This window comes from Mauremys mutica, chromosome 2, assembly GCF_020497125.1.
Source record: "Mauremys mutica isolate MM-2020 ecotype Southern chromosome 2, ASM2049712v1, whole genome shotgun sequence".
NCBI lineage: Eukaryota > Metazoa > Chordata > Testudines > Geoemydidae > Mauremys > Mauremys mutica.
In genome coordinates, this window is record NC_059073.1 from 197,737,466 (window position 1) to 197,751,683 (window position 14,218).

Genomic DNA, 14,218 nt, shown 5'->3' on the forward strand with positions numbered 1-14,218 from the left:
TGATGTGTTCTGTTTTTTGAGTATGTGGTGCAGTGGGTTTGGTTTGGTTTGTTTATCCTGGGGAGGGTGGGGGATGTTGTTCTCCTTACTCTGAAACATCAGGTGGCCCTAGACAGCAAATGGGTGGGTCAATGCTCTGAGGCAGTATAGAGAATTCTTTCTCAGGTGTATAGCTGGTGGGGATGCTTAGGTCAAATCGATCACTGTTTTCAAGCTCAGGGACAAATTTTCCCTCAGATTAGATTGGCAAGGATCTTTGGGTATTTTTGTCTTCCTATTCAGTGTGAGGTGTGGATCACTTGCTTGCTTGGATCATCCAGGTGTATATATCCTCAAATGAATTCCCTGCCACTGCAAGGGCCTCAGGTATTGATACACCTTGGTCCCTCCTGTTCTCTGCTTGTGGTACACCATATAGTTTAGTCTCCTGTAACATTTTAGTGTAATCCAGGTTACTGAGTATAATAGAGAGGTACCTGGGTGGGGTTTAGTAACCTGTGATGTGCAAGAGTCAGACTAGATTATCTGGAGCCCTTCTGGCCTTAAACTCTGATTCTAATTAAACAAGTCTTTTAGGACAAATATTTTATTCTAAAAAAACTTCATTTGCAGTTCAATCTGCAAAAGACATCATTTTCTCTGCTCACCTACTCCTTGCATAACATGCAACAGAAGATTTACTACTGTCTAAATATTTTTATTTCTTAATCCTATAGCTCTCTGAAACCTGTGCAATTTGTGTGGCTTTTGCATACGTGTCCAATTCAGAATTGCCCTACTATAATTATTACTTTTTTTAAAATCGCCTTCCAACAATTGATTAGAACTGGTTCTGGGGATAAAACGTAATGTTCTTTTAATCAGTTTGAACTTTAGTTTCAATCTGTAATGCTTGAAAATATTACTTGGCATTACTGACCTGAGGGACTCTTTATCAAAGTCATCAAAAATGTCAGTGGCTCAGAGCAAGAAAAATATCAGGAAAGAAGAGCCAAGCTGCTACTTAGCTTACTAAAGAACAGATTAAGTGAATGGACTGTATTTTTATGTCTCTCTCAAAAAAGAGGTATTTAGGGAGAGTATGTTGTGGCTTTTGTATGCTGGCATTTATAGAGCAGCTAAATAAAATATAAAAAATCCTCTGACTTAACTAATGTCACACTGGGAAATAGAATGTTTTATGTAAAAAGAAAAACATAATAAACAAGTTCCATTAGCAAGCCAATTAAATTAATTCATTGAAGTATGTTTTCAGTGAATGAGTGAATAGGAAATAAAAGAAGATTTTAAATTATGTCCATACAAAGATCTACATTCTGAAGACCTTCTAAATTCTTCTTCAAACCAAATGCCCGCTGGAGTCAGTGCGACTTTGTGTCACTGAGTCAGAATTTCAGGGTTTGGCCCGGTTTTTGTTATTGGGTTTTTTTTTCTGGTTTTAGCTATCAAAGAATCAGCTCTCCAGATTCAACACAATTGAACAGAATGGCATGTTTTACATGTCAGCAGGTGCCTTTACCAACTTGCTCTAAAGCAAAGTAAAGCAATGCACAGATTTGGCTTTCAGAAAATGTGCATAACATACACAGGCAGGGGGCTGTCGCAGCTAACAGAAGGGGGCAAAACCAGGTAATGGGAAGCCTACTTGAACTTGCACACTTTTATTCAATGCTTTTCCTATTTCGCACCTATTTCCACTGGTTATGCATGACCACCGAATGCCAGAGCAGTGCAAATTCTACTCCTTTGCCACTTACGCATAATTTCAGAACAATTTACAGCCTGAACCTGGCTCTCTGAGTTTCCATTTATACCCGACTATTTCATGTACTGCTTACTGGGTAATAACATAAAAGGACTTCTTGCTTGTAACACTAAACTGGCTCTTTGTTAAGAGAACTATTTAGAGATGTTACAACTGCAACTAGCAGTTAAGCCATGTGCAAACTGGCTGACTGCTGCCCACAGACGAGTTGTGCCTCCCGATACTGGGGAGGGTACAGTCTAAAGGGGAGGACACATGATTGCCCCATGTCTCCTCTGCCAAGTGACCCCTGCACTCCACCTTGCACCCAGCCTGGGGCTGCTGCGCTCTCCCTGCCCCACCAGAGTTACCTCCCCTCGGCATGTTTGGCCCCTGGTAGGCAGGCCTTGGTTTAGGGTGACCAGACAGCAAGTGTGAAAAATCAGGACAGGAGGTGAGGGGTAATAGGAGCCTATATAAGAAAAAGCCCCAAAAATCGGGACTGTCCCTATAAAATCGGGACATCTGGTCACTTTACCTTGGTTGGGGAGTAAGATGGAGCCGCTTCTCACACTGGCTGAAGCTGGCAGCTTCCGGTCGCTGCCTCTGTGCAGCACAGAAGCTGCCTGAGAGGGATCCCAGCTGGGGAGGTGGCAGCAGTGGCCAGCTCCATACCTGGGCCCAGCTGCTGGGGACGGGCCAAGTGAGCCGGAAATGTGCATGGAGGGAGAGGGGACTCTGGCTCCTTCAGCCCCTGTCCCCAGCAGCTGGGCCCAGGCGTGGAGCAGGCCGCCACCCCAACCAGGCTCGCTCTCAGGCAACTGCCACACTGCACAGAGCAGTGACCCAGAGCAGCCAGCATGAGAAGTGGCTGGTCCCACCTCTTCCACTCCCCACCCGGTGACAGGGGCCAAACGTGCCAGGTATCAGAAGCGGGGAGAGAGAGACACAGCCCCTCTCTCTCCTGCACAGCAGGCTGAGCAGAAATTGGGGGTGGGGCACTATGCTGCCTCCTCCATACTCTTCCCTCCTGCAACCTGTGCTCCTCCCAACACGTTCCATGCAGGTTGCTGCAATGCTGATCATTGATAATTCCCAGGACAAAAATGTGGTTTCACCTAAGAGAGGGTGAGAGGATACAGCGCCCAGCCATGCTCTTCATGGGGAACCGAGTATTTGCTCAAGAGAAGAACCATCACTAGTCTCCTCAAAAGTGGATGGTAGTAACATGGTTTTTGGTAGTAACATGGCCCAACCCTCCTCAGCACTGTTCAGTAAGAAGCTTGAATCTAAAATCCATTTTCATAGTCATTCCCATTCTCTTGCCCAGCGTAAACACAGATTTTGGCATTACAGAGTTACTCAGTGTTGCAGAACTCCTGCCATTTTGCCTTTGGGGGTAAGAGGAGAGGTAAAGTGTTTATTTTTTGAGGAAAAGCAAGATTTACAGAGTTTGCAAGTGAATATAAAAACAAATTTTGTTGTCAATCTTGAAAGGGTTTGTTTCAGTGGAAATGTCTAAAGTTATTCAATAACTGATCAATGACAATGTCACTTAAGAAGAAATAACAAAGGAAACAGTCTAAAGCAAAAGAGCCCCTACTCTTATGAATAAAGCAGGATTTGGCCACTAGTGGTCACATTAGATGTGTCAGGAAATAAATGACATTTTCAATGAAAGAATTAGATCTATAATGCTCCTCACGCCAGAAAAGAGATTATTCTGCTGTGATCAATGTAAAAGAGAAGCTTTATTTGAGACTGCTGGACATAGAAAACTGGCTCTCTCTCTCTCTGGCTTTTTAGTGCCCATATTAAATGTACAGAGTCGGTGTTGCCTACTTTCCCTATACAAAGTCTGCCCAAATCCTCCTCTAGGCTGAACAGTCATAGAGAAGCCTGCAGACTACACTATAGGATCTGGATCAAACCTTCCCTACAGCTGGAGTGATCAGATATGAGGGTGAGGGGATGGGTCTTAGACCAGCCCTTACTTGATACTGAGATCAGCCACAAACTTCAAATCTGGATGTTGATGCGAATTTCCCAAAAATGTGGGTTTGTATGATCCTGGCTTTTGATGTGATTGGGCCACTCTTTAATGGCACATAATGGAGTAGAATTAGTTTTTAAGTTATATCAGTAAAAAGCCTGACCAGGACGCCTTTAATTGCCATTTGGTGGTATTAAAGGCTAACCAGAATTCATGTTCTTTTCACAATTAGAGGTGTAAAAATTACTCATTGTTGCCATGTCCAAATTGCAAGGGCATGTTCAACTAACAATAAAGGTTTCCTCACATATAGTCTCATTCGACAGACTATAAAAGAGAAAATTGGTCCACTAAAAAATTATAGTAGGGAATTGGAGACAAGGATGGAGATGGCAGATTTGTTAAACAGTTTTTTTGCTTCAGCCTTTTCGGAGGACAAAGAATATGGAGAGCTATTTTCTAAAGACAGGACATACTCCAGAGGACTGAAAAAATGGCAAACCTAATACCACTATCTTAACAAAAAAAAAGCCACAAAATATACTGTCGCGGGCAATTATAGATTTCTTAGTTTCATAAATGGTGGAAATGTTTTGAAGGATGTGCTATGAAAGACCTTGAAATACATAATTTGATTCTAAATATCTAACAAGGATTTATAAAAGTCTTTTTTTTAACTCGCTTTAGTTCTTGAGAGATATTGCTGCCATGGCAAACAAGGGAACTACATTGTGTTTTGTATACTTACATTTTCAAAAAGTAATAAGATTCCATGCTGAAGATAATTTAATAAAGCAGACAGTTATGATACATGGGTTAAAATAATAACTTCAGGATAGAAAATTTAACTGAAAAGGGAAACAGTGAGAGGTAAAGAAATGTCTGAAAGCAAAGAGTTTATTAGTGATGTACCTTAGAGGCCAGATTCAGAATATCTTTTAACTCTAATGCATTAAAACAATTTGGATTACAAAGGGAAATTTCACCTCTTCTGTCTACTCTGCAGATCTCTCATCCACAGGGTAGAAAAGAAAGGAGAGAATGCCATGCAGGTTCACAGAGTAGGGATAAGCAGTGAAGTTTGCACTTACTTTGTTGATAATATAAAAATACTAAATACTGTATCATACGATATTGCAGGGACACCTGGAAATTTTAGATCAGGGGTCCCCAACCTTTTTAGGTCCAGGGACCGGTTTCGTTTGCCGGACCCTCCGCAGGCGTGCTTGCGGGAGGTCCAGCTGAGCCGCGGGACGAGCGCTCCCTCCGCAGTCGTGCCTGCGGGAGGTCCGCTGCTCCCGGGGCTCAGCTGGAGCTTCCGCAGGCACGCCTGCAGGAGGTCCACCGGCTCCAGTGGAGCTTCCGCAGACGTGCCTGCGGAAGCTCCAGCTGAGCCCCGGGAGCAGCGGACCTCCCGCAGGCACGACTGCGGAGGGAGCGCTCGTCCCGCGGCTCAGCTGGACCTCCCGCAGGCATGCCTGCGGAAGCTCCACTGGGTCGGTTCGCGGCCCGGTTTCTAAGAGGCCGCGGACCGGTACCGGGCCGCGGACCGGGGGTTGGGGACCCCTGTTTTAGATAACTGGGAGATCAGATTCCTGATGAAGGTGTGCCAGTATGTGTTGGGGGGGAGAGGAGTGGGTTTTTTTTGTGGGGATAGTGTTTGTTCTATGAGCAAAATTATGCAGGTGGGGCAGAGTTAAGTTTATTTCATAGTTTTGTATTAAGTGTAATACTGATTTGGGACATTCAAGGTAATATTTCTTTAACTATGACATTCTCCTAGAGTTTGTTTTCCTTTCAGTAAATGGATATGTACAGCCTTAACTCCAAGTTAACAAAGTATGGCTTTAAGTCCTGGCCTATGTGGCAGGGAGTGAAGAGGGGATGAGCTGCAGATGGAAGAATGACTCAGACAGAATTTGTCCAAGGTCTCTGATAGCTAGCAACATGGATTCTGTGTTGGGTCTCTGAAATCTCCACAGTCTGTAGTGGTAGCTCAGGTATGTTTTGATAGGAGGCAACATGTGCTCCTTCCCAAGACTGAGCAGCTCTGTAAACTTGGGGATAGATTGTTCAATATTAAACAATGGGGTGGATCCTATGCTGTGTCCAATGGGTCCCTGGGAGCTGGTTAATGCTCTCTTTGCAGCCCCAACTCCAGTGCAAATTTGACCAGTTTAGGGGCTGCTCTAATTTTCCATATTGGGTATGGCTCTCTAGGGACCATATGCTAGCTGGTGAAAGCTGGAGCACACTGTAGATTCAGTCGGAGAATGTGAATTCTTTTTTTTTTTTTTAAATGTACATTTCGGTCTATGCTTCTAAATATTTTTCGATAGTATCACCTTTTCAGGTAAGGTTGGAGATTCCTTTGAGTTTCAATGGTCTGCATGCTGTCCAGCTTAGGGAAGCCCTGTTTTATGGCAAAGAATCCAATCTCATGTCTCCTCATTTCCCAGGTCCAGGAGGGGAAAAAAAAGTGCATTAAAACTGGAGCTCTAGTGGTGCTCCCTTCAGATTTGTCCATTTCCCAGCCAGACAAAAATAACAATAGACTCCCTCCAGTTGGAAGTTTACTAATGTTGTGCGTCTCTGTAATCATTTTAAATACAGCTTTTATGTCCTTCCAGGGACAAAAGAGCATTGCAATAAAAAAGCTGCAATTTCCCACTCTAATGCCAAGTAAAAGGTAGAGAATTACTTCAACTCCACAGATCATTCGCCTTGATTGTTTCCTTCCCTTGTTAACCACTATTCCGATGGCTGCATTGGGGCTGAGGGGAGTAAAGAAGCTAAAGTTAAAGAATCAGACGAAAGATGCTGAGGTTAAAACTTCAAAGTCAACCCGTTAAAGGTTGGGGAATAGTTTAATGGGCCAGATAAAGGCTCAATGCAGAAAGATTATTTTCTCTCTTCCCACCCAAAAGCCTGTATCAATAAAACCCATGAAGAAAGATATGCTTAAAAAGTTTATCTGGCCTTTGGTCCATTTCAGACAGTTAGTTTTAATACAAGTGGATCTTAAAGAAAATCAATTCTCCCTCTCTGAGTGGGGATCAATCTATATTTAAAATTACGCTATGACAGAATGTCCCCAGGACTTAAGTAGGATCTTGACATAAATGTGACTCTTTCAGCAGCAAGATGGCAGGCACTCAAACTATCTGTGTTGTTCCTTGGTGCTGTAGTGCTTTGACTCATCTGCAGTAGAAAAAGAGAACTTCTCATTAGTGAATTTAAGTTCGGGCCTATCAGCCACTCATGTACAGGAACAGGCACTATGATCTCTTTGAGTCTGTCAGCTTCCAAAATGCCAGAGCTCCTGTCTTCTGATATGTTTTTATAATTGAATTGGATTTCCAGCCAGTGATACATAAGCGTGCTTATATCAATGTCTGGAAGGCACACTGCTACATTTTTAGGTCAGCTCTGCACTCTGGGGTTCCAATTAAGTACCTAACTCATCTTTGGCACCTTAAAGACTAACAGATTTATTTGGGCATAAGCTTTCGTGGGTAATCTTTAAGGTGCCACCAGACTTCTCATTGTTTTTTGTGGATACAGACTAACACGGCTACCCTTCTGATACTTAACTCGTCATTATCCAGAACACACATGCACTGACAAATCCTTCTCTCAGATTGGTATAAATCTAGATTGACTTTAATTGAATCTGAAATCAGTGGCATTACTCTGGATATACATTAGTCTACATGCATAGAATTTGGCCCAATAACATCTTTAGAGTAATGAAATGGACAAAACTTTCAAATCTCTCAGATTGCCTGCATTCCCCACTTATTCCTCTCACAACACATACTCAGGCTCTCTGAATTGCAGAATGAAATCAGAGAAACTGCTGTCACTGGAGATTTCTTCTTTACACTCCCACACTTGCTGGTGCACAGCGCATCCACCAGTTTCTACCATTTATTTCGGTCTTGTGCTGGTCTGTTCAGGCTTCTGAGTGTTGATTGGATTTGGCCTCTTTCTCTATTGTTCCGAGTGTTTTTTCTCTAGGTCACCGTCTTTTTTTCCTCTTGCCAGATGGTGTCCATGTTATCAGTTGCCACAGAATTCTTGTTGGTGGGATCCTTAAAGCATGTCCTAAATATGTCCATCAACTCCTTCTTACCAAATTTGATGCTTTAGATTGGCTTGCTCTGGTTAGAATTTCTGATGTTGCAGGAAACGCTTCTGATGGACTCTGAATTAATCTTCTTATCCGTTTCTGCTTTAGATTTCCATGACTCTCCTCCGTACAGAAGGACAGGCATGATGCTGCTGTTAAGAATTTGTACTTTTGTATCCATGCCAATTGTGCCACTTTGCCAAATCTTTTTCAAGTTTATGAAAGTTGTTTCCTGCTTTTGATGTTCATTGCTTGACATCTAGCACAGGAGATATCCTCAGGATTATTCAGATTCCTGATCAGAATAACCATAGAAGAGGCTGTCCCCAGGTTTTATGCTGGGCCCAAAGCATGCTGGGACATGACTTTGGGAGTTTAATCTTTGATACGTGACTATGCTCTGTATGCAAATAGGATCAATAAACCTCATAAGTATGTATCTCACTTCTGTATCTCAGTGCCTTGATTTAAGAGTTCCCTTTATATTTTAAAAACCCATCAACAACCTTAAGCTTGTTCCTACTAGATGGTTAAAAAAGATTTTTGTAGGAGATTTGTTTTTGTGGTTGGCACTCAAATATTGTAGTGAGGGATGACTTTATAAAAGCTTAGCAAGACAAATAGTAACCCCTGACATGCACTGCTACAACCTCTCCTTAGATGAGTTCTAATAAATCCAGCTCAGGAGAATGCATCTTCCCCACCCAATCTACACTTTAGGTTGAACCTTGCCACATCAGCCCACAAGCTAAATAGTAGCAGGCTTGTAAGCTTTGAAGGGGCTGTTCATCTGAGAATCCCTGATAGCCAAAGGTCCTGCAATACAGCCAGGGACAGGGAGTATCCATAGGAGAGAGAAAAGAGACCCTCAAGGTGTGAAAAGGAGGAAGACTGGACAAAATAAGGTGGGGAAGTGAAGAGGTGTGCCTGTGAGCGGCAAAGATCCTGGGAAGCAGTGGAAGATTCTGTTTCTTAGTGTGGAAAATTAAAATTCCTGAAATACTGTCTCCCATCCAGTCTGTCTACCGTCAGCCTGAAACCCCTTCACTGCTCCCTGGAGTGTCTGAAAATCTGAATTTCCAGGCAGTGAGAATTTCTGATATTTCAACACTTGTTTCCCTCCTGAATTGGATGAAAAATTTGAAATATCAAACCTTGGTTTTATGGAATTAAGAGTTCTGAAAAGTTTTTATTTGGAAGAGTCAAAATGTTGGTTTGTCCAAACTGAATTAAAACTTTTGTTTCAGGTCCATTTGACATTTAATCTGTGTCCTCCTGAGCAGTTGTGGTACCTCCTGGGAGTAACTGTATGAATGCCTCATGTCCCTATTCCTGCTACGGTCTGGGCTTCAAGTGGCTTGCATCTCTCATAGTATACCAGGACATTCCCACCAGAGAGAAGACTGCAGTGCATCATGAGAGATGTAATCTGGTCTCCTGGATTTGTAATGGAGTCCCCTCAACACACACGCCTATCAAACTTTTTTTGTAAAAGAATAGCACAACACAATGTAGGTGTGTGACTCAGGCTATGTTTACATTGGCACTTTCATCTCTAAAACTTTTGTCTCTCAGGGGTGTGAAAAAACACACCCTTGAATGACAAAAGTTTTAACAATGAAAAGCGCTGGTGTGAACACAGGGCCGGCTCCAGGCACTAGCTGAACAAGCTGGTGCTTGGGGCGGCAGATTCTAGGGGGCAGCTTCCACCCAATCCTAGGGCGGCACTGACGCTTTTTTTTTGTTTGTTTGTTTGCTGCTCTGGCCGCCCTGTAGGGGGCAGAGGAAGGGAGCGCCCTGCAGCAAATTTGGCAGGGCAGCCCGTGTCCTTCCCTCCCGACCGACGGGAGCAGCTCGGAGCCCTCCCGGCAGGTGGCGCAGAGGTCAGGGCCGCGGGGTGAGCACCCCCCTGAAGCCCTGGCTGCCCCCTTCTCTCGCTCCCCCCTCGCTCCCTCCCCTTCCCCCCATTAGACCGGGCGTGCACTCTGCGGCACAGGGAGTCCCCTGGCTCCGGCCGCCCTGTAGGGTTTTTTTGTTTTGTTCTCCCCTGCTTTGCCGGCCACCCCGTTCCCCCACCCCCGCTTTGCCGCTCCAGCCGCGCCGCAGGTTGTTTTTTTTTTTCACCTGCTTTGCCGCTCCAGCCGTGCAGGTTTTTTTTGTTTTTCCCCCACCCTGCTTTACCGCTCCGGCTGTGCTGCAGGGTTTTTTTTTTTCTTCCCTGCTTTGCCATTCCAGCTGCACCGTTTTTTTGTCCCCCCCCCCACCCCCGCTTTGCCGCTCTGGCTGTGCCGTGTTTTCTTTCTTTTCTTTTCTTCACCTGCTTTGCCGCTCCAGCGCCTTGTTTCCCCCTCCCCCTTTACCGCTCCAGCCCCACCGTGGTTTTATGTTGTTGTTGTTTTGTTTTTGTGTTTTCCCTGCTTTGCTGCTCCGGCTGTTCTGCAGTTTCTCCCCCTCCCCCTTTGCCATTCCAGCCGCGCCGTTTTTTTGTCCCCCCCACCCCGCTTTTCCGCTCTGGCCCCGCTGTGGTTTTGTTTTTGTTTTTTCCCTGCTTTGCTGCTCCGGCAGCCCCTGCTCCACCCCCCCCCCCTTTTCTTTTTTTGCTTGGGGCGGCAAAAAAGCCAGAGCTGGCCCTGTGTGGACAGCACGAGCTGCACTACCATCAATGAAGCTGCTGCCCCTCGTTGGAGGTGATTTTATTTTGTCGCTGGGAGATTTATCTCCTGGCGATAAACAGCAGCCACACAGCGTACCTTATATCAGCGCGGCTGCAGCAGCACTGCCACACCGTTGTAAAGTGTGTGGTGTAAACGTAGCCTCAGTAGTTAAAATGCACTAACCTCAAAGTTATGGCTCTGGAAGATGTTTGTTTGGTGGCTTGGTGTTTGCTTTCTTCATGTCTTTATTTCCTCTTTCTCATTAACTCCATGTCTCACAGCTCTTTTCTTGGTTCCGCTTGCTTTCTTTTCTCATTTATCAGTATTATTTTTATTTGCTGTTCTCTTCTGTAGTGTCTTTCCCATTCTTGACTTCAGAGTCTGATCTGTGATCTCTTTCCTTTCCTTCACGATCCCTTTTCCTGTCATAGCTCCTACCTCCTCTCACAATCTTTGTTTTAGTCTTCTACTATGTCCCATCCCCATCTCTTTTGGACCTACCTTCACCCCAAGCAGCTCAATCCTGGAGTCCTCACTCAGGCAAAACGCCTATCGATTTTGGAAAGATCCCCACAAGGGGAATCCTGAAGAGTTTTCCTCTCCCATAGCTTCTGTAGGCATGTTGTACCATGGCAGGGGGGGAGGGAGTTAGTAATTGCTGAGGGGCAAAGTGGAATTCAATCTGTTTTATGGAGAAAACATATATACTCTTTTGTGTAAGGTGCACTTGACTTGACTTTCCTGAAGACAGGATGGCGGGAAAGTAATCTTACTGCCTTCGCTATGGAATTGTTACCACAATGCTGCAAGATGGCATGGGGCTGATTCTCCTCTCATTTAATCTGGTGTAAACAAGAAGTAACTCAATGGAAGTCCATGGAGTTACATAAGTGTAAAACCAGGGTTAGGAAGAGAATCCTACTGATGTGTGTAATGTGGCTCAGTTAAGATTCCTACAATAGTGTTAGCGCTTGTGACGTTGTCTGGTTAAAATATGATCGTTGTTGCTACCACTGTTATATGTTTGCAACAAATCTTAAATAGTGTTTCAAGTAAGGTGTCAATAGAAAAGTTATGATTTGCTGAATATGATTATGCTATTCATGTATCATTTTTGTGTTTGAAGTTATGAGTATTTGCGCTATACCTGGATTTTTAAATGTTTGGGTAACACCCAAAAGGTATTTAGCCTACACATCTTGAAGGGACTATTCAAGTTAAATAGCTCATCAGGGAACACTTAACTCACAATGGACCATGGGAGATGCTTATCTACACTTAATGGACTTTCCCATCAATATTCCATCTGGAGTGTAGTTAATGGCTTCTGCTGTGACTAAGTGAAATCATGCATGGACATGTGACTTGCCCATGTGACCCCCCAAAACCATCTTGCTACCTTAATTTTCCACAGTGAGAACAATGGGTTTCCTTTCAATTGGCAGAAGCTATAAAAGGCGCTGGAAACATCTCCATTTTGCCTCTTTCCTGCTCAAACCTCTGGTCTATGAACTTGTACTAATGGGAGCATCCTAAACAAAGGACTGAGGACCTGTGATCCCTGTAAGCTGTGCAGCTGGGCAGCCACCCAGAAGAGATTCAAGTGCCACCCAGTTGATTAGCATAGCATGCACAGCCAGCAGCATGTGTTCAGGTGCCCCTCGCGCCGCTGCTTTGCAGCCATGTTACTCCATCCTGCAGCTGCTCCTGGGACCCTCTTGCTGGCAGTGCAGAGCGGGTGGAGAGAGAGGTGCCTATGTCAGCGTGTCCCCCTCCCCCTGCCACTATACCCCGTCTCCACAGAGCAGGGGAGGGGGGACAGCCTGGCTCAGGAGGACTCAGAGCTTCTGAGGTCTGCATGGTGAGTGAGTGCCTTTCTTAAAGAGACAGTGCATGGTTTCTGAGACTTCCTCAGCAGCCAGCTCACACAGTCTCTCTCCTCCTCCTCCTCCTCTCCTCTGCCCATATACCCCATCTCCGCAGAGCTGGGGAGCGGGGAGATAGGGCTCAGGACAGCTTTCAGTGAGTGCCTTAAAGAGACAGCACACAGAATATCTCAGAAACTTCCCCAGCAGCAAGCATACACATTGTCTCTGTGTGTCACACACATGTGCGTGCACGCGCACACATGCACACAGTCTCTGGGTCACATACACTGTCTCTTTCACACTCACTTCCCAACACATACTTGTATTATTGTTGTTACTTCTTGGTACTTATTGCAATGCATATATATTCTCTGTAATGTTATTCTTTCTGAATGTATTATTTTAGTGTTTTGTCTGGTCAATGCACTTCATAATTTTTATTTTCTCTTATGCTTAAATTTAATTCTTTGAGTAGTGAGTTCTAAAATGCCTAACCTGTCCTGGCTGGAGTAATTATCCCTATGGCAACTTTTTTAAAAATATGTATTATATCTAGGTTTTTTGTTTCTACTGGTGACGCATATCTCGGTGCACATAAAAAAATTTATTCTGCACATGGATTGAAAAAATTAGAGGGAACATTGCCGAGGACCTTCCAATGATTTGGAAGCAACCAGACTTATCAAGCCAGCAGTTTATTCCATCACTGCTACAAGCCTGAACCAATAACTTTGCAATTGTTGTATGTATTTGATTCCTTTAACCAATTTTAACTCTCATCTTTCTATATTTTTATTAATAAACCTTTAGATTTTAGATACTAAAGGAGTGGCAACAGCGTGGTTATTGGTGAGATCTGAGTTCTACATTGACGTGGGTATGTGGCTGGTCCTTTGGGATCCACAAGAACCCTTTTGTTTGATTAAATTGGTTTTAAATAACCACTCATCTTTAAGGGTATGTCTACACTGCCCGCCAGATCGGCGAGTAGTGATCAATCCATCAGGGATCGATGTATCGTGTCTTGTCTAGACACGATACATCGATCCCTGAACGCGCTCCCCATTGACTCTGGAACTCCACTAGGGCAAGAGGCGGAAGCGGAGTTGACGGGGGAGTGGCGGCTGTTGATCCCGCGCCGCGAGGACGTGAAGTAAGTGATTGTAAGTTGATCTAAGATACGTCAACTTCGGCCACGCTATTCTCATAGCTAAAGTTGTGTGTCTTAGATCAATTTTTCTCCCCACCCCTCCAGTGTAGACCAGGCCTAAGTCTAGTATCTGGGTGTTGAATCCAGAACTGGAATGCCGAAGTAGACTGCTTTTCTGACTTCTGTTAGCCAGTGTGATGAAACAGAAATCTACTTTTGTTGCTGGTTTGGTATATCTTATGGGAGAATAACCACCAGTTTTGGGGTGTGTCTGCCCTATTTCTCAGAAGTTTGACCTGAATTTGGTATTCTCAGTTGTGATTCATGGAGGCACAGTTACAGCACTTTATTTTAAAATTGCAGTTTTGATATTACATAAATGCAGATCTTATTGTTTTTGCATTTTATATGTACAAAGTATTTGTAATTTGGTGTATATCACATTATGCATCGAAAAATATCAGGAAGTATATCCTAAAATGTGTTTTGAGAGAGAGATTTGTTTAAAATCTCTTTCTATAATCCCTTGCTGCTATTTCACACCTTCAAAGAGAAATTACTTTATGAATGAGCATATTCTGCTATTTTTTTAATAGAAGTAGCTTCTTCTATAACTGTGATTATATCATTGAGGTCTAGACAAATATGATTAAAGACAGAGTTAAGAAATCCTAAAT